Source organism: Orcinus orca, chromosome 10 (genome assembly GCF_937001465.1).
Source record: "Orcinus orca chromosome 10, mOrcOrc1.1, whole genome shotgun sequence".
Lineage (NCBI taxonomy): Eukaryota > Metazoa > Chordata > Mammalia > Artiodactyla > Delphinidae > Orcinus > Orcinus orca.
Window position 1 is genome coordinate 1,933,754 of NC_064568.1, and position 27,647 is coordinate 1,961,400.

Sequence of the window (27,647 nt, forward strand, 5' to 3'; positions counted from 1 at the left end):
CTGCCTACCTCGAATCGCCGTCTGACCCACTAACTACATTCTTACTTTACCGCTGACTGTCTTTTATTCCCTGCGGTGGATGATGTTGACATACAGTAGGTGCTCAGACAATCGTTGCATGAATGGGCTTCTACAGTTCAACTCTGCCCACCCCCCTCACATCCGCTCCCGGTGCGAACTGCTTGGTACTTGGCTAACTTCCAGGGATCTGACTAGCGTGAAAGGTCGGCGCGGCAACGTCAACTTGCTCTTGAAATCTGTGGGTATTTATGGAGCACCTACTGGATGCGCCGCCTGGCGCTGGGGGAGGGAAAGGACACGAAGGAGAGACGGACGTCGCCCAGGGTTACCTCCACGGACCTGGGAAGACACCCCGAGGCCAAGGTGAGGACTTGCGCGACACCGAGACGGAGTCCCCTGGCCCGAGGGGAGGAGTCCAGGTGAGCCGGGGCGCGGGCGGTGCCCAAGGTGCGGGGGGCGTGGACCGCAACGCGCCGGGACCCCGGACGCACAGGCGCCCGCCTCTGCAGTCGTGCTTTGCAGAAGCTGGGGCCCGGGGGCCGCGGGGAAGGGGGGGCGGGGGTCTTGCGCCAACGTGAAATTGTCAAGAGCCGGAAAGATGTGCAAAATCTTTAACCAGTAACCCCACCCCTTCCTTATCCGGAGGAAATCATCCAAAGGAAGAAAATCAAGTTGCTCACTGCAGCAGTTTGGAGCAAGATAATTGGAAACACCCTAAATGCCCAGCAGTAAAGGGATGATTAAGGGGATTGTGGTGCATCCATCGGATGAAACATTGCACACCCTTCTAAAGGGATATTTCTGAGGACTTGGGAGGCAGTGTCCAAACTTCTTAAACAAAATGAGACGTTAAAGGGGAAAAGCAGGGTGTAAAAGTGTTCATAATTAAGGTGAAATAAGTATGCCGCATGGTTAAAAGCCAGAAAAGAACCCCAGAGTTTTTCGTTGTTGTGTTAAGACCGTGAAGTACAGATAAAGTGTGTTGAGATAAATATCCTTTTATATTATGATATTAATTCTATAGAACTATATACCAAGGGCAATTTTTATAATACTTCATTTTTATAATGAGAATTGTGGGTTGTGAGTCCAGCTTTCTGTATAAGCTAATACGTAATTGTAGGGTTTTTATTATTTTTAAACTGTAATATACAGTCTTTTTTAAAAAAGTATTTGCAAGGTTCATCCATATTACAGCATGTATCAGTACTTCATTCCTTTAAAAAAAAAATTTTAGTTATTATTTATTTATTTTGGAACCGGGGCCCCCTGCCCTGGGAGTGTGGAGTCTTACCCACTGGACCACCAGGGAAGTCCCTTTAATATACATTCTTCATGATAATTGCTGAGTCCTTTGTTGAAACACAGGATACTGAAAGTACAGGAGAAATTAGGGAATCTGAATAAGATTAGTAGGTTGTACCAATATCAATAACCTGCTTGTGGTATTTTTTTAATTAACATTACTCGTTTTGAAAAATTGAGATATAATCCACATATCTTAAAATTCACCCTTTTATAAGTGTACACTTCAGTGGTTCTTAGTATATTCAAACAGTTGAGTGTGCATCACCACTACTTCCAGAACATTCTCATTACCCCAAAGAAATCTGTCTCCATTACTAGTCATTCACCATCCCTCACTCCCCGCCCCAGCCATTGATCTACTTTCTGTCTGTGGATTTGCCTGTTCTGGGTATTTCATGTAAATAGAGTCATACAATGTGGCCTTTTGTGTGTCTGCTTCTTTCACTTAGCATAGTGTTTTCAAGGTTCATGTCACAGCATCAATCAGTATTTCATTCTCTTTTATTGCTGAATTATATTGCATTTATGAATATATATATATACACACACACATATTTTGTTTATTTAACATTCATCAGTTAATGGACACTTGGACTGTTTCCACTTTTTGACTCTTGTGAATAATGCTGCTGTGAATACTTGTGTACAAGCTTTTGTGTGACACATGTTTTCATTTCTTTGGAGCATATAAGAGTAGAAATGCTGGTCATATGATAACTCTGTTTAACTTTTTGCAAAACTGCCTGGTTTCCAAAGCATCTGCCCCGCTTTATTTTCCCACTAGCAGTGTATTAAAGTTTCCAATTTCTCCACATCCTCAGTAACATTTATTGACTTTTTGATTATAGCCATTCTAGTGGGCTTCTCATTGCAGTGGCTTCTCTTGCTGCGGAGCACGGGCTGTAGGCGTGTGGGCTTCAGTAGTCGCGGTGTGTGGGCTCAGTAGTTGTGGCTCTCGGGCTGTAGAGCGCAGGCTCACTAGTTGTGGCGCACGGGCTTAGTTGCTCTGCGTGTGAGATCTTCCCGGACCAGGGCTTGAACCCATGTGCCCTGCATTGTTAGGCGGATTCTTAACCATTGCGCCACCAGGGAAGACCCACAAGTATCTTTTTGAATTAGAGTTTTCGTCTTTTCCTGATATACCCCTCAGGAGGGGTATTGCTGGATCATATGGTAGTTCTATTTTTAGTTGTTTTTTTTTTAAAGGAACCTGCATACTGTTCTCTATAGTGGCTGCACCAATTTACATTCCCACCCACACTGTAGGAGAGTTCCTTTTTCTCCACATCCTCTGCAGCATTTATTATTTGTAAACTTTTTGATGATGGCCATTCTGACTGGTGTGAGGTGATACCTCACTGTGGTTTTGATTTGCATTTCTCTAGCGATTAGCAATGTTGAACATCTTTTCATGCGCCTGTTGGCCATCTGGGTATCTTCTTTGTAGAAATGTCTATTTAGGTCTTCTGCCCATATTTTGATTGAGTTGTTTGGTTTTTTTATATTGAGCTGTATCGAACAGCACAGTTTTATGTTATCTTCCAAAGATTTTAAATTTGCCTTTCACATTTAAGTTCTGACTTCATCATAATTTTTTTTTTGTATGGTGTGAGGTAAGGAGTCAATTTCATTTTTTTTCCATTTGGATAATCAATTGCCTAACACATTTTATTGAATAATCCTTTCTTTCCACACTGATTTGCAATGCCATTTTTGCCCCCTATCAAACTTCCATTTATATGCTGTTTGTATGTTATCTATCAAGGGCCATCTCTGTGGGTCTGTTTCTGGGCTTCTGTATCATTGTCAGTCTGTCTATCCCTGTGTCAATTCCGTACTGCGTTAATCATCATAGTCAGGATAAGCATTGATGTTAGTATCTAGGAAGGCGAGTCCTTCCATCTTATTCTCAGAGCATGTCTTGCCTCTGCTTGTTCCATAGATAAACCATGGGATTTTAATTAGAATTGAATTAAATCAGGCTTCCCTGGTGGCGCAGTGGTTAAGAATCCACCTGCCAATGCAGGGGACACGGGTTCGAGCCCTGGTCCGGGAAGATCCCACGTGCTGCGGAACAACTAAGCCTATGCGCCACAGCTACTGAGCCCGCGAGCCACAACTACTGAGCCCGCATGCCACAACTACTGAAGCCTGTGCGCCTTGAGCCCGTGCTCCACAGCAAGAGAAGCCGCTGCAATGAGAAACCCACACACTGCAACGAGGAGTAGCCCCCCCTCACCGCAACTAGAGAAAGCCCGCGCACAGCAACGAAGGCCCAACACAGCCAAAAATAAATAAAATAAAAAATAAATAAATTAAAAAAAATAAAGGTAACCTTGGTACTTGCATTTCCCCCAGTGTCTCTGACAGGTGCCAGGTACTGTGTTTATGGGCTGCACAAGCTCTCTAATTTAATTCTCACAGTCTCCATTTTCCAAGTTCACTGAAGCTGACAGAATTTGATGATTTGACAAAAGTTGCCCGGGGGAGGCAGCGGAAGAGCCAAAGTTTGAACCCAAGTCTGTCTGACTACAAGTTTTTTTTTTTAAAGATGTATTTATTATTTTAAAATTTTATTTATTTTTGGCTGCATCGCGTCTTAGTTGTGGTGCGTGGGCTTCTCTCTAGTTGTGACGTGTGGGTTTTCTCCTCTCTAGTTGTGGCGTGCAGGCTTCAGGGCGCGTGGGCTCTGTAGTTGTGGTGCAGGGGTTCCAGAACGCATGGGCTCTGTAGTTTGTGGCACGCAGGCTCTCTCGTTGAGGCACCCGAGCTCAGTAGTTGTGGCGCACGGGCTTAGTTGCCCTGCGGCACATGGGATCTTAGTTCCCTGACCAGGGATCAACCCTGTGTCTCCTGCATTGCAAGGTGGATTCTTTACCACTGGACCACTAGGGAAGTCCCCATGCCTCTAGCTTTAATGCACCAAAGCGTCTTCCTCTCAGGCATTTAGCTGTTTCCAGTTTCTCCACGGGTAAACGACTTTGTGATAAACATCTCTGGTATACATTTTGCCCCTGTTTCCAGAAAGTTCATGTCAGTTTTATTTCCCCAGCTAGTTCTAGTGTCAGCATTTACCAATCAGTGCCCCCGTTGAACAACCAGCAAAAGAAACTGACATTTCCACAGCCGCTTCTTTGCGCCACATGGGACACCAACTCATTCTCTTACGTTATCTCATTTGATCGTCACAACACCACCAGGAAACTGAAGCTCAGAGAGGTACATTCATTTGCTCAAGATCACACAGCAAGCTAGGGACACAAAGCAGCCAGAGGGTTAACAACTTCTTAAAAGCTTCCAGGACCTCCCTGGTGGTCCGATGGTTAAGACTCCGTGCTTCCACTGCGGGGGGCATGGGTTCAATCCCTGGTCAGGGAACTAAGATCCTGCATGCTGTGAGGTGCGGTCCTCCCCCCCAAAAAAAGTAGAAAAGCTTCCAGAGGATTCCCCTCACACTGGGAATAAAATCCAGACTCCTCCCCGTGGCCTGTGAGGCCCTAACACCCTGCATCCTGCCTCACTCTCCTGCCATGGTCCCCTCCAGCCTCTCTGAGATTCTTCCTGTTCCTCCAGCTCTCTGTGACCCTGCCCTGTGGGCAAGACCTCTGCCCAGCCAGTCCCCTACAGCTTTTACGTGCCTGTTGCTCTCCTGCTGTGGTCAGCTGAAAGGCCACCTGCTCAGAGAGGCGTTCCTGACTTCTGTGGCTAAAGTACCACCCCTTCTCTTTTCCACGGTCTTGTTTTACTTTCTTCATGGCAGTTTATCACTGTCTGAATTGATCATTTGTTGGCCTGTCGTATTAGTTAAGATTCTCCAAAAAGACAGAAATAATGGGATGTGTATGTTTGTGTGTGTGTATATACAGAGGCAGAGAGACAGAGAGGTTGAGATTTGCTGTAAGGAATTGGCTCATGCAGTTATGGGAGTGGGCAGGTCCCGAGTCCTGCAGGGTGAGTCAGCAATGTGGGGCCCCAGGAGAGCCAATGATTAAGTTGTGGTCCGAGTCCAAAGGGCTGAAGAGTAGGAGAGCTGAGTAGTGGTTTCTGTCTGAGGACTGGCAGGCTTCAGACTCAGGAAGAGCTGATGTTTCAATTTGAGTCCAAAGGCAGGAAAAAAGCTGATATCTTAGTTTGAAAGGCCGTTAGGCAGGTTTAGTTCCCTCTCATTCAGTTTTTTTGTTTGTTTGTTTTACTCAGGCCCTCAGCTGTTTGGGTGAGGCCCACCCACGTTGGGGAAGGCAGTTGGCTTTACTCAGTCTAGTGGTTTAAACATAATCTCATCCAAAAACACCCTCACAGAAACACCCAGGGTAATGTTTGACCAGATATCTGGGTGCCCCGTGGCCCAGTCAAGTTGACACATAAAGTTAACCATCACACTTGTTTACTGTCATCTCTCCACCTTCAGCTGCTAAGGCAGCTCCTTGTCTGGCATATTCCTGACATCTGGCACATAATAAGTGGTCAGTAAATAGCAGTGGGATGAATGAATGACAGAGCCCAGACTCCAGCCCTGCTCTGAGCGATCCCACATTTATTCGTTTTCTGCAATGAGACATTCCTTCATGTTGATCACTGCTGGTTGACTGAGGAGAAAAACATAACATCTGCAGTCAAATCAGTGTCTGCACGCAAATGCATGGTGTTCTTTTTGTGTGATGAAAGAGCCCCGGCCTGGGAGTGTCAGGCAGCTCAGCTTCTTGTGGCTTCTCGGTTCCCAAGCAACAAAATTAACACCCATCCTGCTCTTCTCTGGCTGTGTGGCTGTAAGCCTGAGAGGCCTGCCACAAAGCTTCAAGGTTCCCCAGAGACAGTTTTCCTGTCACTGCAAAGTAGGAGGAGAAGCAGTCCTCTGCAGGCTCTCACCCTCCAGGAGGGGTGGCAGGGCCGGATTGTTTATTAGTGACTCACCAGGAGCTGGTGACAGTAAATAGAAAGGGTTGAGCACATCTCCACCCGCCAGCAGACTGGAGGACAGTGACAGAATAGTGACAGCTCGATAAACCAACAGGGAGTGCCTGTGATGAGCCCTCCGAGCCCTACACCCACCCCACGGGGCCCACCAACCTTGGGTTGTACGTGGTTCTGCGGATTTTGTAGTCAGAAAGGCCCCAGAGCAAGTTTGCCTTTGCATGAACAGCTAAAAGACACACGCACGGTATCGTGGCGTGTACACAAGTCACACTGTGTGACTAAGGCGGGGACACATTTCATGTGCAGGGACCTGGTACTGGCATCCCCCTGGAGGGTGACCCTGGTGCAGCTTGTAAAGGGCCCGTGACTTGGCAACCCCCAGCAAGTTCAGCCCTGGGGCGACATGCATGTAGTTAACAGTACGGAACAGGACACTTCAAATGGCTAAGATGGTAAATTTTATGCTACGTGCTTTTCACCACAATAAAAATAAAAAACCATCCATTTCTTGTCTCACAGTTTGTGCGGCTAGGAATCTGGGCCCAGCTCAGCCGGGTCCTCTGCTTCAGGCTCTCTCACAAGGCTGCACAGGGGCTGGGGTCTCATCTGAAGGCTGGGGAAAGGTCTTCCAAAATTGCGTGACTGTTGGCCGGATTCAGTTCCTTGTGTGCCACTGGCCCGAGGGCCTCTGTCGTTCAATGGCTTGGGCCAGACGCTGCCCTCGGCCCCTTGCCATGCGGTCCTCGCCACATGTCGGCTCACTTCCTTAGAGTGTGCAAACCAGGAGGGCAATAGAACGAGTCTACTAGTGAGATGGAAGTCAGAATTTTTTGTAATCTAACTACAGATGTGACATCACATCACTTTTGTCATGTCCTACTTGGTAGAATCAAGTAATCAGGTCCAGCCCACGTTCAGAGAGGGCTTTGCACAGGGTTTGCACAGCGGCTCACCCGGCAGACCTCCGCACCTCTGTCAATGGTACCACCCAGTTGCCTCACCCAGAGACCGAGATCCATCCTCAACACCTTCCTTCCCCCGTCTCCACAGCCAGTCCATCCGCATGCTTCTCTGTCTCTCCAGCAAATATATCCAGAGTTCCTGCTTACGGACCAGGCTGTGTTCCCAGCTTCTTCATCAGCAATAACCTGGACAGGCAGGCTCCCTGCCCTCCTCGTGCCCGCAGGCTTGTTGAGGCAGTAGTTTTAAACTTGTTTCCTTAGTTGTAAAGTTAATTTAAAATGGAATTGGGTAAATGAGGACCAAGTGAACTAACGTGAAGTAATATGCTTCAAGCAGTGTCTGGCACACAGTATATGCTCAACAAGTCCTAGCTGTGATTGTCGGAGAAAGTGAGAAAAGTAAGTGAGAACAAAAGAGGAGGCTGTAGGAGAGGACAGCGTGGCCTCCTCTCCCTGGGTGGGCAGGGAAAGCTTCTCTGTGGAGCCACATTTTGCACGAAGCCAGAGGGATGAGAAGGAAGTAGCCAGGCAGGCATCCCGGGACGGAGTAGGTGGTGCAGAGGCAAAGGGGGCGCCAGTCTGGACTTTGGTGGTGGAGGTGGAGAGAGAGAAAAGAAGGCCCTTGCAGATCGATTTCAGAAATAGACGTGATATGATTTGCTGGGGTGGGTGAAGCAGGGGGAAGGAAGGGACCAGAGGATGCTGTGTTTCTCTCTCTAATTATCCTGTATCACCTACCACAGTGCTGAAGCCGGGACGCCACCGGTTTGGGGAAGTGGGGGGATTCCCAGCGGAGAGGCCCAACAGCCATTTCCCGTGGTGGCTTGAACCCACCCAGCCTCTCTCTCCCCACTGCCACCCCCGGTCCACGCGCCAGCCTGTCTCTCTGGGCTTCTGCAGTCGCCTCCGCCCTGGTTCCCTCCTGGTCCTCCCTCACTCTGCAGCTCCAGTGGCCTCACCTACACGAACCTTCTCCAGTCACTCCCTGGCTAGCAAATTGTCGCTTAGTCGAAGAGTTCAACAGATGCCTATTGGCGTATGGATTTATGAGTTGTTGGAGTCAGGAGGGGCCTCAGCCGTCCCTATTTCAGCTCCTCAGTCAAGTGGCCTTCCTGCTTCCACATTCCTCACCCCCTGCTCCGTCCTTGCCAGAGGCAGTACATGGTGTGTGGTGACGGGGTCCAGTCTAGTGGAACCTGCATCCAGTTCAGTTAAGTTACTTAAGTTCTGGGGACTCTAGACATTTTGTCTCTGGGAAGAGCAAAGTTTCCTGTTTAATTAGCGTGTTGGGGGTCTCCAGGACCACCCTCAGCTTCAGTGATTTGCTAGGAGGACTCATACAACTCAGAAAAAATGTTAAACTCGTGGTTACAGTTCATTATAGCAGAAGAATAGAGATTAAAATCAGCAAAGGAGGGACTTTGGAAGTGGCGTTGTAGTGGTTAAGAATCCGCCTGTCAATGCAGGGGACACGGGTTCGAGCCCTGGTCCAGGAAGATCCCACGTGCGGCGGAGCAACTAAGCCTGTGCACCGCAACTACTGAGCCCCCCCCGGTCCACACGCCAGCCTGTCTCTCTGGGCTTCTGCAGTCGCCCTGTTTCACTCCTGGTCCTCCCTCACTCTGCAGCTAGAGTGGCCTCACCCACACGAACCCACTCTGGTCACTCCCTGGCTAGCGAGTGGTCACTTAGTCGAAGAGTTCAGTAGATGCCTGTTGACGTATGGAGCAAGCCTAGAGCCCATGCTCCGCAGCAAGAGAAGCCGCTGCAGCAAGAAGCCTGTGCACCGCAATGAAAAGTAACCCCCACTCGCCGCAAGTAGAGAAAGCCCGCGCACAGTGACGAAGACCCAATGCAGCCAGGAATAAATAAATAAATAAATAAATTTATAAAATCAGCAAAGGAAAAAATGTACAGAGCAGGGTCCAGGAGTGACCAAGTGAGAGCGTCTGGCTGTCCTCACCCAGAGGAGACCTGCAGACAGCACTTAGTTTTCCCAGCGACCATGTGTGACAATGTGCACAAAACGTGGCCAACCAGGGAAGCTCATCTGAGCCTCAGAGTTCGGGGATTTTTTGGAGGGCCAGTCTCGTAGGCAGGGAGCAACCCCATGACTGACCACAGGTATTCGGTCTCCACTACCAACCCCCCAACCACGTCGAACTAAAACAGTGTGGCCCAAGGTCCCAGGCAAATAAAAATAAGCATTCACCATAAATCGCATTGTTAGCATTAGCTGTCTGGCGTGGCCCCAGACTCCAGGTGCACAAAGGCACTCTTACCAGGCGGGATATTCCAAGAGTCTATAGGTTAGCTCCCAGGAGCCAGTCAAGGGCAGTGCTTTCCATGGAATGTGCGGGGTTTGGGCTACCCAAGCTTGCTGAGTTATCCCTTTACTGCATACTTGATCTGAACACTTACCATGTGTACCAGCCAGGGTCCAGCCAGGAAAACTGAAACCACTGTAGGTATTTCGAACTGACAGAATTTAATACAAGGAGTTGGTCTCCCAGGTGATTGAAGAGCTGGGAAGCCACGCAGGAGTCAGGGAACCCAGAAACCAGCAGCAGCAACGGGGAGACCTCTGCTGCCCCAGGACAAGGGGTGGTGTTGCCTGAGCCCAGAGGCTGACTCAGGTGTGGGGCTGCCTGCTGGGCACTGGGGCACAGAGGGAGAGCTGTCGGCAGGTGCCAGCACGACAGAGGAGGGTCAGCTCCCACCCCACCCCCTGCCAGGGAGAAGGGGAGAAGAACCCTGGTTTCTCTCTCCTCCTGCCTGCCCAGCCCCCACTGGTATCTCCCATTGGCTGGACCCAGCTGTGAGCAAGGCGGGGGTTCCCCAGGAAATGACTCAGACACCATTTACTTAGGGCCTGTTCTAAGGTGCCTGACAATGTGCCAGCCATGGTCACCCACCCCACCCCACCCCACCCCACCCCGTGTGGCCCTGCCCGAGAACTGCCCTGCAAGCAGATATCGCCTCTGCGTTACAGGGATGAGGACGTTTAGGGACTCAGATAAAGAAAAACAAGTCTGTGAGGGAGATGGAGCCAGAGGGGTGGAGGAACGGAGATAGGGCTGCAGAGAAGGCACAGAGGGCTTCTGCAAAAACCTTCCAGGCCAGGAAGCCTCCCCTGTGGCACCCCCCCGAGCTGGCAGAGGTGGACGAGCGAGGTGCCCCTCCAGCATATTCCATACTCAGTTAACACAGCCAGGAATTTCCTCCTGCCTGAGCCTCATGTCCTTCCTCAGTCCAACTGTCCCCACCCAGGGGACACCTTCACAAGCTCTGTGACCAAGGACAAGCCGGGAAACGGCCCTACTGACACCTCTGGGATGACCTTAAAGATCACGGAGAAAATGACTGGCACCCTCTCCATCACACACACAAGTAGCACAGAGACTAGCTTGGAGAGAAGTTCAGTAAACTTCTGAATGAACTATCGACTCTAATTTGTGTGGGATGCCGGGCAAAGTGCGAAAGACAAAGGGAACTATGTTGCAGCTCTTTGCTTTGGGCTCTGGGTCATAGACTCACACATGACCATTCATAATGGAAGGTAAACTGGTGTTTCAGCTACTTACTGCTGAAGTAAGCAAGTCAAACTTATTTTTAAAGTGATTTCATATTTCTCCTGGCTCTGCCCTCTGGGCTGGGCTCAGCTGGGTGGTTCTTCCGCCCTACCTGGTATCTCCTGTGGTGGAAGGTGAGTGAAGAGAGCGTCTTCTCTCACATTTCTAGGGCTTCAGCTGGAATGGCTGGAAAAGGGGGCTGGCTGGGCTCACTTGTCCCTCTGTGTGGTCTCTTCTCTTCATCATGGTAGCTGGACCTCTTTACAGAGTAACTCAAGACCTTAAGAGACAGTGTCCCAAGAGGACAGACCCCAGCATTCAAGTACTTACCAAGGCTCTGTGCCCAGCACACTTGCTACCGTACCATTGGCCAAAGCAAGTCACATGGCCAATCCCGGAATTTACACTTGAGGGACCACAAAGGGGCTGATGTTCATTGGAGACCACTGATGTACTGAACCACCACAACCAGGAAGAGTACTGCATACAGGAGTAAATAAACTGCCATGGATCACCCAGGAGGAAGCTATCCATTCGGCTATGAAGATGCCATGAAGGATTTCACTCGTTCATTCATTTAACAAGTATTTCTTGAATGTGCAGATGCTGGGGATTCAGTTTGGACACATTAGGTGAGCTCTTGCTTCTGTGGGGTATCAAGTAACCTATACACAGATAAGACAATTTCAGATGATGACAAGTGCTGTAAAGAAAATAAAATAGCACGATAGGACAGAGAGTGAGCAGGGGTTGAGGGGTGGATGCTTTAGCTATGGGGGTCAGGAGAGGCCTCCCTTGCAGCAGGTAGCTTAGCTGAGACTTAGATGATGAGGGGGAGCCAGGCTTGTGGAGATCTGGGTCAGAATGTTCTAGGAGGAGGGAACCAAGGGCAAAGGAAGGAGCAGGAATACACCTTGACTAAGACTCAACTTGACGTGTTTCTTCTTGACAGAAGAAAGGCCAGGGTGGCTGGAGTATAAAAGAGGGGAGGGAAGGTCAGAGGGTGCAGGCCAGGCCTTGCTGAGCCTCTGGGTGCAGCCCAGAAGTATTGCTTGAGTGTCAGAAGCTGCGACCTGTAGTTCCTTGCCCATAGGCCTGTCCCTTTCCTATGCTCCTCTGCATTTCCAGAAGCATTCTAAGAAGCTCGCTAGATCTGGGAACTGCCAGAAGGTCAGGGGAGCTCAGAAGGAAGCTAAAAAAGTATCCTAGCATTTGAGGGCTAGCATCCCTGTGCTGGAAGTGGAGAGGCCGTGCAAAATCTCCTGCCACCACCGTCTTACACACAGACATGCTGCCTTGACACAGATTCCGGGTCCCTGTTGCCCATTTCTAATTATAACCAACATTTGTTTTCACATATATCATCCCACGTAATCCTCACGTCCAGCTAGAGAGAGACGGTCCAAGGAAGTAAACATTTGAGCAACTTTTGTGCTAAATCTTGTGCTAAGCCATTCTGCGCATGATCTCAGTTTACCTTCCCCACAAGCCTGTGCAGGCTTTACGACTATCTCCATCTCACTGTGGAGGATATAGGCTCAGAGTCACACAAGAAAGAGCAGCGCTGCAATTCCAACCTGAGTCCTTTGATGCCGAGTCACAGGCTCCACCCCCTGCAGCTCTTGCTGTCTCCTAGCAGGGCCTGCCCTGGGCAGGTGTCCAGGTTGCGCATTCTCCAAGAGCTCCATCTCCATACAAGGACCTTCGTGAAAAGAAGGATTAAAAAAAAAATGTATTTTGTTTTATCGTATTACCCTGAATTTGTCTTCCTTTATCAAACCAGTGCACCTGTGGTATACCATGAGCAGATATATAGTGAGAGACTATTACACAATATGTGTAAAAATTTCCCTGTGTATTTACTGTACTTTTTCAAATAAACAATTGGAGCTATTGCTTTAAAGCAAGCTGCATGGCACAGCCAAAAACAAAAAGCAAAAAAATAAAATAAACTTATCCTTTTTCCTGACTTTAAAATATATCTATACATTCCAAAAAGGAAATATATGTATCTCCAGCCATATATATGTATATATAATTCTGTAGTCATCTTTAGGATAGCACTATTACAAATGCAAATGTGTTGAAAGTGTTAATTATCTAAATATTTAAAATATATCACGATTTTGAATACCAATTTGATATTTCTTCATATTCTAAAACCAAATTAGAAGTGGCTGGAGCCTCTCAACCCGAGAGGCCCCCTGATCCAGCTGATTTGAACCATATCAAGTCTTGGATTGAGTTTGTTTTTAAAACTGCAGGGAAAGTGACCTGCTTGGGTCATGTTCAATCTGCAGTCCGTGTTTAGACATGGCACAAACATCCTCCGCGAGCTTGGTGGAGATTGCCAGGGAAGTCCCGGGCCTCCTTCCTGGAACATCAGCTTCAGACCTGCTCCGGTGTCCCCTCCATGTGTCGGACCCAGCACCCCCCCTGCCCAGGGCGGGGCTGGAACCGGGGGTGAATCACCCTCACTGAAGCTGGAGCCGGATCACATGTCCACATGGTCTCTGATTTGCTTTCCAAAGGTCAGCAGCTTGAGGTAATGTGTTTCAGGGACGACCCGATCAGCTAGAATTTAAAACAGAGACTTTCTATAATTGGAAAAAGAACATAGAGCCTCTGGCAACTGGGAAAACACAAATTAAAAGTTTTTCCCTCTACTCTTTTTTTTAATTAATTAATTTTTGTTGAAGTATAGTTGATATACAGCTATACAGGTATACAGCAAAGTGATTCAGTTATACATACATATATACCTATTTTTTCAGCTTCTCCGTTATAGGTTATTACAAAATATTGAGTAGAGTTCACTGTACTATACAGAAGGTCTTTGTTGGTTATCTAATGTATATATAGTAGTGTGTATATGTTAATCCCAAACTCCTAATTTATCCCTCTCCCAGCTTTCCCTTTTGGTAGCAAAAATTTGTTTTCTATGTCTGTGGGTCTATTTCTGCTTTGTATATAAGTTCCTTTGTATTATTATTTTTTAGGTTCCACAAATAGGTGATATCATATGCTATTTGTCTTTCTCTGTCTGCTTACTTCACTTAGTGTATGATCATCTCTAGGTCCATCCACGTTGCTGCGAATGGCTTCCCCCCTACTCTTGATTTGTATTCTTTGCAGTATAACAGTAAAGGAAATAGAAATTAGAAACCTCAACCATCCAAGCCGCCTTCTTTCTAGTCCTTGTCCGTATAGGGGTTTGGGTTGACAAAGCTGATAACATTTGTTTCTTCTTTTCTCCTAATGTCACTGATTCCAGAAAAGAGTACCTAGCTTCTCAGAGGGGAGGAGTTACTTTTTATCCTAAGATGCTGTAATATTACATAAAGTTTGGGGAAATGGAAAACAATTATTCATAAGCCTGCCATCTTTACTGAACCACTTCAGGTTTTGCATTTTCTATCTATACTTTGTTCACTGCGTCCATATTTTACATAATAGAACTATTTTGGTTATTGCCCGGAAGCATTCACAGGTTTAAAAAAAAAGAATACCTACTCCTACACTCTACAAAACTCTAAAAACCTGTTTTGAGTTCTCCTTACCAGTCCTTATCCACATGCATATTTCATTTTTCCAGTTGTAATTGAAGCATGAATTCAATTTAATATTTTTATCGTATTTTATATTATAAAACATTTAATGATTCCTTATACTCGTTATCATTTTTTTCTGAAATTTTCTTTAAGACTTGAAAGAATTACAAAGGTAATTCATGCTTATTTTTTACAATTGAAATCATTCAAAATTTTGTGAAAGAAAAATTATGACTACCCCACACCCTACTCTAATTCCATCCCCTGAAGTAATAAATAAATTTTAACAGCCTGAAGTGCTCAATCCATATTTTTTCCTCTATCTTTCAGATATAAACGATATATCAAAAAATATACACTTTTTTTTTTACAAAAATGGAATACTATGCACATTTCTTGACACCTCACTTTTTTTTTTTAACCATAGCATGCATTTTCCTCAAGGCCGACAGATACTAATTTAACTTATTCTTTGAAGTGGGTTTATAATATTTTACATTAAGGATCTATTGTAATATATTATATTTTCCTGATGATAAACATTCCTATCAGTTCCAGTTTTTTTGCCTCTAAAAACAGTACTGCAATAAAACATCCATCTACGTATATTCTTCTATACTGGTACGTTGGGACTTCCCCGGCGGTCCAGTGGTTAAGATGTCACCTCCCAGTGCAGGGGGTGCCGGTTCAATCCCTGGTTGGGGAGCTAAGATCCCACATGCCTTGCGGCCAAAAAATCAAAACATAAAACAGCAGCAATATTTTAACAAATTCAATAAAGACTTCAAAAAAAAAAAGATATACTGGTACTTTTATATCTGCGAGCCTGATTCTCCAAAATGGGATTTGCAAGGTCAGAAAACATATTTATTTGTATTTTTAAATTTTTTAATCAACTTTTTGCAGATACCATGTTCATGCAATAAAATGCTCCCCTTTTTTTTTTTTTTTCGGTACGCGAGCCTCTCACTGCCGTGGCCTCTCCCGTTGCGGAGCACAGGCTCCGGACGCGCAGGCTCAACGGCCATGGCGCACGAGCCCAGCCACTCCGCAGCATGCGGGATCCTCTCGAACTGGGGCACGAACCCGTGTTCCCTGTATCGGCAGGCGGACTCTCAACCACTGCGCCACCAGGGAAACCCAAAATGCTCCCCTTTTCAGTGTATGAGTCAGTGAGTTTTGACAAGCGTATTCACCAGTATCACCAGTATTCACCAACACAACCCAGATACACAACTTTGTACCCCGCAAGGTCCTTGCACCTTCGCAGGAGAGCCTTTCCCCCACTGCCCATGCAGTTTCCCATTTCCTGGGACTTCATGTACCTGGGATCACTCAGTGTGTAGCTGCCCGGGTTTGGCTCTTTCACTTGGCCCTACAACCTGGACATTCATCCACCTCGTGGCTCATCTAGGAAGTTTCTTCCTTTATGCTGCCGAGTGTAATGTTGAGAGAACCGTTACTTTCCAAAGAGGTCATAGCTGGCCACATTCCTACCAGCAATGAACAGGAATGTCTTCTTCCCTGAATCTTTGCAAGCACTGGGTGTTCTCATTCTTTTCAGTTTTTGCCAATTCCACAGATGAAAATGAGTATCTCATTATTGCCTGAGTTTGCATTTCGCCGACTGCCGAGCTTGTGCTTCTTGGATTTCCTCTTTTATGAATTGTCTGTACAGATCATTTACCTATTTTTCTATTGGATTTTGATTTCTAGCAATTCTTTGTTTACTAAAGATGTTAACCTTTGTTGTAGATATTATCATTTTTTCTCTGATCTATCCTTTGTCTTCTAACTTTTTAAGTGTTTTTTGGTCATAAAACTTAAAATTTCAAGTAGTCAAATATGAGAATCTTTGCTTTTATAGCTTCTGGGTTCCCTGATAAGCATAATGTCTATGTACTTTCGTGTTCTGTTTCTTCACTTAAGACGTAAGCATTTCTCATGCATTACAGTCCTCAAAATTATAATTGTTAATGGCTGCACAATATCGCATCCAGGGATAGCCCATAAGTTAATGGAAATTATTCTTCTCTTGGATACTCGATTTTTCACCTTTTAGTGAAACATCTTTGTGCACATGCCTTTTTCTAGTTATTAATTTAATTACTTTCAACAAATTCCCAAGAATAACGCCCTAGGCTTTGAATGTATTATGTGGGGGGTTTTTTTGGGTTTTTTTTTGGGTTGCGCCATGCGGCTTGCAGGATCCTAGTTCCACAATCAGGGATTGAACCCAGGCCCTCAGCAGGGGAAGTGCAGAGTCCTAACCACTGGACTGCCAGGCATTACCCATTATGTCTTTTATAAAATATATCAGTAATCTAGAGAAATACTGGCACAGCATCATTAATGATTTCATATTTGAGTGTAAAACGGGGCTAATGATAGACCTAGAGGGTCAAGGGATGACACAGCAGCCCCATGTGTGCCTAGAACCCTCTGCTGTCTGGTTTGTGGTAGAAAAAAACCAGAAACGATGTTACCTGCTCTAGGCATCCCCATACCTCATTTAGGGGTCCCGTCTCTCCCCTCTCCCCGCTCCCACCTCGTCTTTACAGCTGCGTAAACAAGCTCGGAGCTGAGTGGGTAGAGCCAGGACTGGATCCCAGCTCTGAACTGACTCCAAAGCCTGGTCCTCGGGCTGTGTCCGTGAATAAAGTAATGTTTGTAGAGCACAGATCTCGTTACAGTTTACAAAGGCCCTTTCACAGCCATTAACTACGGGATTCCCTCCCTGCTTTTCTCAGCCCAGTGAATACCTTCTCATTCTTCAAGACACAGGGGAAATATCTCCTCCTCCCAGCAGTCTTCCCTCATTCTCTCGGGATGGTCTTACCATTTACACACTGTATTTTAGTTTGTCCTTTACAGCAGTCCCTCTGACTACGCCCGGCTCCTCTGGCCCAGTGGGTCTCTCTGGAGGAGGGCAGGAAGTGCCTTTGCAGGTGGAGCCTCAGGAGGGGTCCAGCATGGTGAGATCAGCTTGGTGGCAGGAGGGAGGTGGGCAATGGAGCTGGAAAGGCTGGCTGGGGCTGGGTCACTGAGAACCTTGCTTGCCACACAACAGGCTGGACTCTGTCCCCGGGTGAGTATGGAGCCGGTGGAGGGGCTTAAATATGACTCCACTTGAGTGAGTGGTGGTTGTGTGCAGGCTGGTGACAGTGAGGGCCTAGCAGAGGCAGCTGGGCTGAAAGAAAAGGAAGGGTCTGGATTGCAGAGAAAACCTGGATTTTTTTTTTTTAACATCTTTGTTGGAGTATAATTGCTTTACAATGGTGTCTTAGTTTCTGCTTTATAACAAAGTGAATCAGTTATACATATGTTCGCATATCTCTTCCCTCTTGCGTCTCCCTCCCTCCCACCCTCCCTATCCCACCCCTCTAGGTGGTCACAAAGCACCGAGCTGATCTCCCTGTGCTATGCGGCTGCTTCCCACTAGCTATTTTACGTTTGGTAGTGTATATATGTCCATGCCACTCTCTCACTTTGTCCCAGCTTACCCTTCCCCCCTCCCTGTATCCTCAAGTCTGTTCTCTAGTAGGTCTGGTCTTTATTCCCGTCTTGCCCCTAGGTTCGTCATGACCTTTTTTTTTTCTTAGATTCCATATATATGTGTTAGCATACAGTATTTGTTTTTCTCTTTCTGACTTACTTCACTCTGTATGACAGACTCTAGGTCCATCCACCTCACTACAAATAACTCAATTTCGTTTCTTTTTATGGCTGAGTAATATTCCTTTGTATATATGTGCCACATTTTCTTTATCCATTCATCTGTTCATGGACACTTAGGTTGCTTCCATGTCCTGGCTATTGTAAATCGAGCTGCAGTGAACATTTTGGTACATGACTCTTTTTGAATTATGGTTTTCTCAGGGTATATGCCCAGTAGTGAGATTGCTGGGTCGTATGGTAGTTCTATTTTTAGTTTTTTAAGGAACCTCCATACTGTTCTCCGTAGTGGCTGTATCAATTTACATTCTCACCAACAGTGCTAGAGAAAAACTGGATTTTGAAACAATAAGTCTTGGCCACTGTAGTGTCTGGGGCTATTCGGGAACGCCTAGATGGATTTCTCCCTTGAGAACTTTCCAGGCCAGCCAGGGTGGGCTGTATACATGCTTTGGGGGTGGACATGGCATCGAGCTAAGGGCTTGAGACTGGGTGCAGGCTCTGGGGCCGGTCTGCCTGGGGTGATACCCGACCTCTCTGTGTATGAGTGCCTTTCAGCATTAAAGTGAGAAGAGCATCTCGCTGTGCTGTTGGGAGGGGTAAGAGCTGAGGAAGGCAAAGTGCTTGACACGCGGAGCACCCAATAAATATAAGATATCATGGGTATCAGAATATTACAAGTTAGCCCAGGGAGGGGAGTGCTCCCGTTGGCCTCAAGCAACCATAAGAGTGAGTCAGAGAAGAGCCAGAGGGAGGGCAGGGCGCCTGCACCCCAGAGACACAGACGCAGAGAATCTAGGGGCTTCCTTGTCAGGGGTGCAGAGGAAAATGGGATTCCATGTGCACACCATAAACGCACAACTTATGAATCTTGTGTCTTCTCCTTGTGGCCAGCTCCCAAATATTTGTTAAATGAATGAATGCTTCCAAAATGTTTAAAACATATTTGCAATTTTTTTATTTAAAAAAATTTTTAATACAATTTTAAAGGTTACTTTGTATTTATAGTTATTACAAGATGTTGTACAATACGTCCTTGAGCCTATCTTACACCCAATAGTTTGTACCTCCCACTCCCCCATCCCTATGTTGCCCCTCCCCCCAGATTATGTTTTTGTGAAAAAATGCTTCATTAAAGAAACTTTAGATAATAGACCTTGTCAAAGCTATTTAGTGAATTGAGTTATAGTCGCACCACTTGCTCTAATAGAGTGATGTGGTAACTTGGGCAGCCTTTTCAAATGACTTGTATTTATTGTAAAATTATTCAACCTAACAAAAATTGTCCAATATATTGATACAAGTATCTAATCTACCCAAGCATCCTATTGAACAACAGCACACATGGCAGATTTCTGTGAGGTAGGGTCAGAGGCCATACCTGGTACCATAACTTCTAGGTGGTATCATGTTAGGGTGGCCCCTCCTTGCAGCTGTCTAGGCCTTTGCTCACTGTGGGTTGGATCCAGAACAAGGGCTCCCCCACCGGAGGGAGGGCCAGAGCCTGCAGCCAGAGACTCCCCCCACTTCTAGAGTTGGAGTGTGGAGGACAGCATGCCGCCCTGCTGTGCTGGGTATAGATGCCACCATGCTCAGGGATCCTGAACTCCAGAGTGGGGCGTGGCCCTCTGATCTGATAGGCTCCATGCAAATGAGCAACCCCTGGCACGTTGGTCCTAGGGATGACAGGTGCACCTCTGGCCCTGCTGTAGGTCTTAGGAACATGCAAACAGCAACCCCCACGTATTGTGTTATGTTGACTCACCCTCGGATAGGGCAGTCCCCAGGGGCTGGTAATCGGTAAGACCCTGCACCATATTTCATAGACAGACCCACTCAACACACGTCGATCAAAAGGAGGAGAAGCATAATTTCTCATAATCCCACCACTGCATTTTGTAGAGGTTATGTGTGTGTTGTGTATGTATGTATATGTTGTTATGTCTTACATATGTGCACAGACACATATTTTGAAAAAATTAAAACAAAAAATTACAGCAATAAAAATGGGATAATACTGCACATATTGTTACATACCTGATTTTTTACTTAAGCAGAAATTAGTGGATATGTTTCTGGGCTTGTCACTTTTTAACTAGGTTTTCTTGAGCAAGTTACTTCACTCCCTATGTGTTAGTATTCTCATCTATAAATACAAGTATTTTATCACAGTGAGTTATAGTGTAAGGATTAAATGAGATAATATATATGCTTGATTGGAGTCCAGTAAATGTTAGTTACTATTATTAAGTGATTAAATATTCTTCTCCAAAAGTTTAAATGGCTGTATAGCATTCCACTGTATTGATACACTGACATCTGTTAAGTAAATATATATCAATATAATACAATTATATTTACATGTAATTTATATTATATTTACTTATATATGTGATATATCTCTGGCATATGAATTGATATATTGATATAATGGCATATGTATATACTGCCATATGTTTATATGTATGCTATTATATCAATACATATATGTATTATACATATAAAACCAATTCCTTAAGACATTTAGGCTGTTTCTTTTTTGGTATTATAAACAATTATCTTAGTCTTATCTGGGCTGCTATAGCAAATTATCTGGCTGGCTTAAACAGCAGACATTTATTTCTCACAGTTCTGGAGGCTGGGAAGTCTAAGATCAAGGTGTTGGCAGAGCTGGTATCTAGTGAGGGTCCGCTTCCTGGTTTGCAGACAGCTGTCCCCTCATTGTATCCTCACATGGCAGAAAAGGAGCATGCTCGCTCTCTGACCTCTTCTTAGAAGGGCACTAATCCCCCTCATGAGGTATCCACCCTTATGAGCTAATTACCTTCCAAAGGTCCCACCTCCCAATACTATCACACTGAGGATTAGAGTTTCAGTACAGATTTTGGGGGGACATAAACATTCAGTCTGTAACAACAATCCTTCAGTGAATATGCATATAACTAATAGTTGTACACATCACTGAATATTTCATTAGGATAAATACCCAGAAGTGAAATTGATGAGTTAAATAAAATCTTATCTTAAATATTTTTCCAGTTGTTCCATATTTTATTTTTAAAACCAAAGTTAACTCATGCTGGAATGCTGTGGAATCAGGAAAAGCATGGTCAATTAATTTCACCCATTTCTGAACGCTTCACAGAAGGGAGTGGTACAGCGTCTATGATTGGGAGACTCATCTGTGTTGCGGTAGGAAGTTGTGCTGAGTTCTGAATCACCGCTGTATAGTATTCCACCGCCACACCTGTTTTACTGCCTCCTCTTAGTTGCTTCTACCTTCAGTGATGCATTACTAATATCCAGATTCTACTCAACATCTTAGGGTTACATTTGTAGGCTAAGAGTAGAAAGAATAACTGCTATTTCCTCTGGAAAATTTCTTTTATGAAAATCCTAATATTGTAATGGACTGAAATTATTGCATAACTGAAATTATTGTGTAACAGCCTCAAAACTCTTAACTTGGACACATGAAATTTTTTTCATTTCTCTCTCAAGAAACCTTAAAGGCTGCCCCAGGTGCTCTGATGAGAAGAAAATCATCAATTGAAAATTTCAGGAAAACTTTCTCCTTTGAAGAAGGTTGCTTCTGGTACTTCCCTGGTGGTCCAGCAGCTAAGACTCCACGCTTCCAATGCAGTGGGCTCGGGTTCAATCCCTGCTCAGGGAACTAGAGCCCGCATGCCGCAACTAAGATCCGGCGCAGCCAAATTTAAAAAAGAAAAAGGGTTGCTTTTATCTTGCTGTACTCTGTGCCCAAGTTTATTCCCCAAAGCCTGGAACTGAAAGCACTCTTGGAGATCCCAGTCCAACCCTCTCATTTTACAGAAGAGAAAGCAAGTCCAGAGAGGGGCAGTGGGTGGTCCACCATCACCCTATTAGCTGGTGGCAGAGGGGACCTGGAACCTCTGTCTTCGGATGCCAAGTCCTGTGGCCTTTCTCCTGGAGCACACACTGTGTCCTAAGCCATGACCTTGGCCAGCCCCTACCTTTGCTCTCTCTCCTTCCTCTCTGGGTCCTTAAGATTACTGAGCAGACAGCCCCTGTGCGAGCCCAGATGACTCAGAGTTGAGGCCTAGGAGGGGGCAGGGTGGGGCAGTAGGTGGTTCAGGATTGGCCAGTTACTCACTGGACTGGGTGAGACACTCAGACCGGGAATTGGAGAAGGCCCAGTTGAGCTGGGCCAGAAGGACTGGGTGTCGGCCAGGACCAGCTGAGAAGCCTGAAAAGGCAGAGAAGGGCCCTGCCCACCAGACAGGATGCATGCACTTTGAGTTCTAAAAAGCTGTGGAGCCACTGAAGGTTTTTTGTTCATTTGATTTTGTTTATTTGTTTGTTTTGGTGGGGGAAAATATATATAACTCGCCATTTTCAAGTGTGCCATTCAGTGGCATTAATTACAGTGTTGTGCAGCCATCAGCACTATCTATTTCCAAAACGTTTCCATCACCCCAAACAGGAACTCTGTCCCCATGAAGTAATAGCTCCCCACTCCCCCTTGCTTCCAACCCTTGGTAACCTCTCGTCCACTTTGTGCCTCTATGAATTTTCTCACGATAGGTATTTCATATAAGTGGAATCGTATAGTATTTGTCCTTCTGTGTCCAGCTTATTTCACTTACAAGTGTTTTAAAGATTTGCCCATGTTATAGAATGTGTCAGAATTCAATTCCCCCATCCCCCCCACCTTTTTTTTTTTTTTTTCGTGGTACGCGGGCCTCTCACTGTTGTGGCCTCTCCCATTGCGGGGCACAGGCTCCGGATGCACAGGCTCAGCGGCCATGGCTCACGGGCCCAGCCGCTCCGCGGCATGTGGGATCCTCCCGGACCGGGGCACGAACCCGTGTCCCCTGCATCGGCAGGTGGACTCCCAACCACTGTGCCACCAGGGAAGCCTGGAGGCCATCTTTTAAATTTGGTCAAAACCAGTAAATACCATGCAATTTTACATATATACACATACATAAATATATATTTACACTCTTCATAATAATATAAATATGCAACATATATACTTACACATACAGACTATAACCGCATTTTTTATGGTGATACAATGTAAGAAAGCAGTTGGATTTTTTTCTAGATGCACCAGCATTTATTGCTTTGACTTTTCGGTTTGATAAATTTACAATAGGAAGAGGTGATAAAATTATGGTACTTAGAAAATATTATATGAAAAAGTATATATAGTAAAATATTAAAGTACAAGAATAAATCATTAACCGCTTTATATGTTGCCGTTTTCTATAGACTAGAAATTTCCTTGCACCAGTTAATGCTTGCCTTTTATAAAGATTTGTATAGTACAAACCACAGTTTATGTTAGTTGGCTTGTCCTAGATTAGGAGGACCTGAAATATTTTGCTTATGGACTCTGCCAACTCATTTGTATCTGTTTCTCAGAAGCACAGTTCCAGGACACAGGCTGATTATCTCCGAGCCTGCCTGATAAAGTGAAATATCTAAAAGCAAGCAATGTTTATAGTTGCTCTGATTCAGCACAATTTAGATTCTCTTTTGGCAAAGAAAACTAAATAATGCTCTGCTGCTTCTCAGCCACGGTCAATAGAGAGGTTTGAGCTCCTTGTGCAAATGACCATCCTTGCAAAGGCAGCAGCCTCTGGAGACGGTGGTTACCCTGTCTTTAGGTCAGCTGCACACAGCACGTTCATTTGCTAAATCAGGACTGATTTGTACTGTTGTAGTTTTAATTTGAAACAAAATGGAGAAATAAAAATTCAGATGGAGACTTAAAAAGAAAGGAAGGTCTGCCAGTCACAAAAAGACAAATGCTGTATGATTCACTTGCATGAGGTCCCTAGAGCAGTCAAATCCATAGAGACAGAAAGGAGGATGGGGGTGTGTGTGTGTCACGGGCTGGGGGAGGGGGGGGGGGAGTTAGTGTTCAGTGGGGACAGAGTGTCAGTTTGGGAAAATGAGCAAGTTGTGGAGCTGGATGGTGGCGATGGATGCACAACAGCGTGAGTGTACTTAATGCCACTGAACTGTACACTTAAAAATGGTTGAGAAGGTAAATTGTATGTTAAGTCTATTTCACCACAATAAAAAAATTCAGAAGGAGAGTCTACCGCCAGTCCGCGTGGCTTGGTACATTTAGGCCATGGTTTGTTAAACAGAAATCTGCTTAGTTTTCCTTTACTGAACACTGAGCCTTTTATTTTCAATTGTATAAATCAGTTTAAAACATAGAGAGGTGGAGATTTGGACTTTTTTTTTTTAGATGATTAATCCTTCCAGATTAAAGTTATAGTCAGACTCAGCTCAGATGCTGCAGATTCAGTGATGTCAGTACTCAGGGCCATGACTCTGCCCTGTAACACGGCGTGGCCACGTGATGCCAGCCTACTCCCAGACCATGTGGGATTAAAATAGGGATGAGTAACAAAGAGAGATCTGGAAAGCCCCCCCCCCAGATACTTGGAGATTAAACAACACACTTTAAATAACATGTGGGTTAAAGAAGAAATCTCAAAGAAACTTTTAAATATTGTGAATATACAAAGAACTCTTAAAACTCAACGATAAGAAAAGGAACAACTCAATTTAAAAATGAGGGCTTCCCTGGTGGTGCAGTGGTTGAGAGTCCACCTGCCGTTGCAGGGGACATGGGTTTGTGCCCCGGTCCGGGAAGATCCCACATGCCGCGGAGCGGCTGGGCCCGTGAGCCATGGCCGCTGAGCCTGCGCGTCCGGAGCCTGTGATCCGCAACGGGAGAGGCCACAACAGTGAGAGGCCTGCGTACCAAAAAAAAAGAGCAAAACAGCTGAACAAGCACCTCACCAAAGAAGATGTAGAGATGGCAAGTATACATGTGAAGAGATGCTTACCGTCATACGTCATCAGGGAACTGCAGATTAAAAACGGTGATGAGATAATCACTACACGCCTGTCAGAGGGCCAAAAACCAAAGACTGACAACACTGGCGAGGACCTGGAGCATGAATTCTCACTCATTGCTGGTGGGAAGGCAAAATGGTACAGTCACTTTGTAAGACAGTTTGGCAGACTCGTACAAAACTAAACATACTCTTACTGTATGATCCAGTAATCATACTCCTTGGTATTTACCCAAAGGAGGTGAAAATTTATGTCAACAGAAAAACCTGCACGCAGGCATTTATAGCAGATTTATTTATAATTGCCAAAACTTGGAAGCAACCAAGACATCCTTCAGTAAATGAATGGATACATAAACTGTGGTACATTCAGACAACGGAATATTATTTGGCAGTAAAAAGGAAGGAGCTATCAAACCATGAAAATCTGTGGAGAAAACGGAAATGCATATGACTAAGTGAAAGAAGCCCATCTGAAAAGGCTACAAACTGTATGATTCCAACTCTCGGACACGCTGGAAAAGGCAGAACCAGGGAGATAGTGAGATGAGTGGTGGCTGCCAGTATTTCTGGAGCAGGGATGTGGGAGCTCTGTACTCTCCACTCAATTTTGCTCTGAACCTAAAGCTGCCCTAAAAAAAAATGTCTGGAATTAGGTAATGGTTGCATGGCTTTGTGAAAGTACTGAAACCCAGTGAACTGTACACTATAAAAGGGTGACTTTTTAAAAAATTTTATTTTATTTATTTATATTTGGCTGCATTGGCTCTTCGTTGCTGTGCACAGGCTTTCTCTAGTTGTGGCGAGCGGGGGCTACTCTTCATTGAGGTGCACGGGCTTCTCACTGCGGTGGGGCTTCTCTTGTTGTGGAGCGTGGGCTGTAGGCGTGCGGGCTCAGTAGTTGTGGTGCACGGGCTTAGTTGCTCCACGGCATGTGGAATCTTCCCAGGCCAGGGATTGAACCTGTGTCCCCTGCATTGGCAGGCAGATTCTTAACCACTGCACCACCAGGGAAGACCTAAAAGGGTGACTTTTATAGCATATCTGGATATTAAAAATAGCTCTATTCTTCCCACTTATTCTCATAGAAGTCTTGGATTGGATGGTAAGAGTGAACGAGATGGCAAGTCTTGAGGTATTTTTGCCAAAATGATTAACTGACCACGAATGTTGGAGAATCAGTGCTTTGTTATAGAGAGTAAAAATGACCTGGAATAATGACTCTTTGTAAGGTCCTGTGGGTTGTTTTCTGATATTCCAGTAATAACTAATAAATGGATAGCACTTTACAGTGTAAAAAGCGCTTCTGACATACATTATTCTAAACTCACAACCCTCTCTGGTGAGGTAAGTGTCAGCCTTCCCCTTGTGTGGTGGTTCCATTTAAAAACTATTTGTATTAATATCGATTCTGGAGATTCCACATTGTCTGCTGTATCATTGCAAAGGCAGCATAAAACCCATGCCAGTGACGTTGTCACTGGAATGGTGTTGGGAGGTACTTAGGAAACAGGAAAAGCCTGTGGAAGATGCCTTGTCTTAGCAACTTTCTAGTGAGATCTGAGAAATGCTGGCTCTGAGGATCACGGGCGGTTTGGGCAGTCTCAGGAGTGGTGTGGACGAGGACAGTCCTCGTGCACTCCGTAATGATCCCCTGTAGGCCTCTGCTAGGAGCTGCTACTGTAAACCGTAGTCACGTCTTGCCTCCCCTTGACCTTGGAGGGTCTACAGTTTAGAATCATGTAATGAAACTAAGCCGTGTGTTTTCCAAAATTTCCTATGATTTGACTTTTCGGAATTCTCTTCTTTTCCCTATTGCAGATCTTAAACTACAGTTTTATTGTTTATGTCCCTATATAATAACCCAAAGTTCTGTCCTTTATAGAAGAATGTATAAAGGTCTTAAAAGATGGTAGGAGAAGAAAGTAGGTAAGGGTCTGTGGTTATGATGTGAACAGCCTTGAGGAGATTGTATTTGCTAGCCTCTCCGTGAAATCTACCACAAAGGCTTTAATGGGGTCTCCAAGAAGGACCCATGGATGAAACCCCGGAAAAGCTAAGACTGTTGGCTAATGTCCCCTAACCTCTCTGGGGAAAGTGATTTATTGGCTCTATTCAGCTGGGGCCACTACCTAAGGGTACTGGAAAGATAATAGTAAGGAAGGGGAAAGGGAGTGATGAGGAAATAAAAACCAGAAATCAAAGACAACTTTCACCTCCAGTGGGGTCTTAGATCCCCCTGAGGCCCAGTCAACACATTTGGGGTTGTTTATCTTGAGAGGGGGTTTTACCGTCTGTGTTTTTCTTCCCATCTTCCAATCATGAAGGGCGTGTAAGGTGCTGCATGCAGGAGTGTGTGTGTGAGCACGCACACAGACACACACAGAGTGAGTCTGTTGCTCCGCACTTGAGATGCCGCCTATGGCTAAAAAGACCTTCCACCCACCACCTACACTGGATTTTTAGACATACACGACATGCAGGGGCTGGACCTCTCCAAAGTCCCTTCTGCTAACACTTCACCCCCTCCCCACCCCCACCCAACAGCCCTGCAGACAGCTGCCCCTAAGAGCAAGGCAGCAGGAAAAGCTGGTGGACCTGCGCGTCTGCAGACATTCGAGTGCCCCAGCGCCAGCCCTGCTCCAGCTTCTTCTGTCTGAAGACTCTGCACACAGAAGATGGAAGCGGCAGGAACTTGGTTCTGTCCTCTTATTTTCCCCTCAATTTAAAACATTGTCAATCCTCCAGGATAGCTGACCATTGTGTTGATTCTTCAACAGC

The 27,647-nt window shown here is 45.6% G+C and overlaps 1 protein-coding gene across 2 annotated transcripts in view; it reads left to right on the top strand.

Moving 5' to 3' along the window:
• Positions 1–236: 236 nt before the first annotated feature.
• CNBP (CCHC-type zinc finger nucleic acid binding protein) overlaps positions 237–27,647 on the top strand; it is a 48,878-nt gene continuing 21,467 nt past the window's right edge. Inside the window, exon 1 of one of the 2 annotated variants that reach the window (XM_049693729.1) lies at positions 237–440. The gene's annotated coding sequence lies outside the window, so the exon portion shown is untranslated. The remainder of the gene's footprint in view (positions 441–27,647) is intronic. The other variant, XM_049693726.1, reaches the window with a different exon arrangement.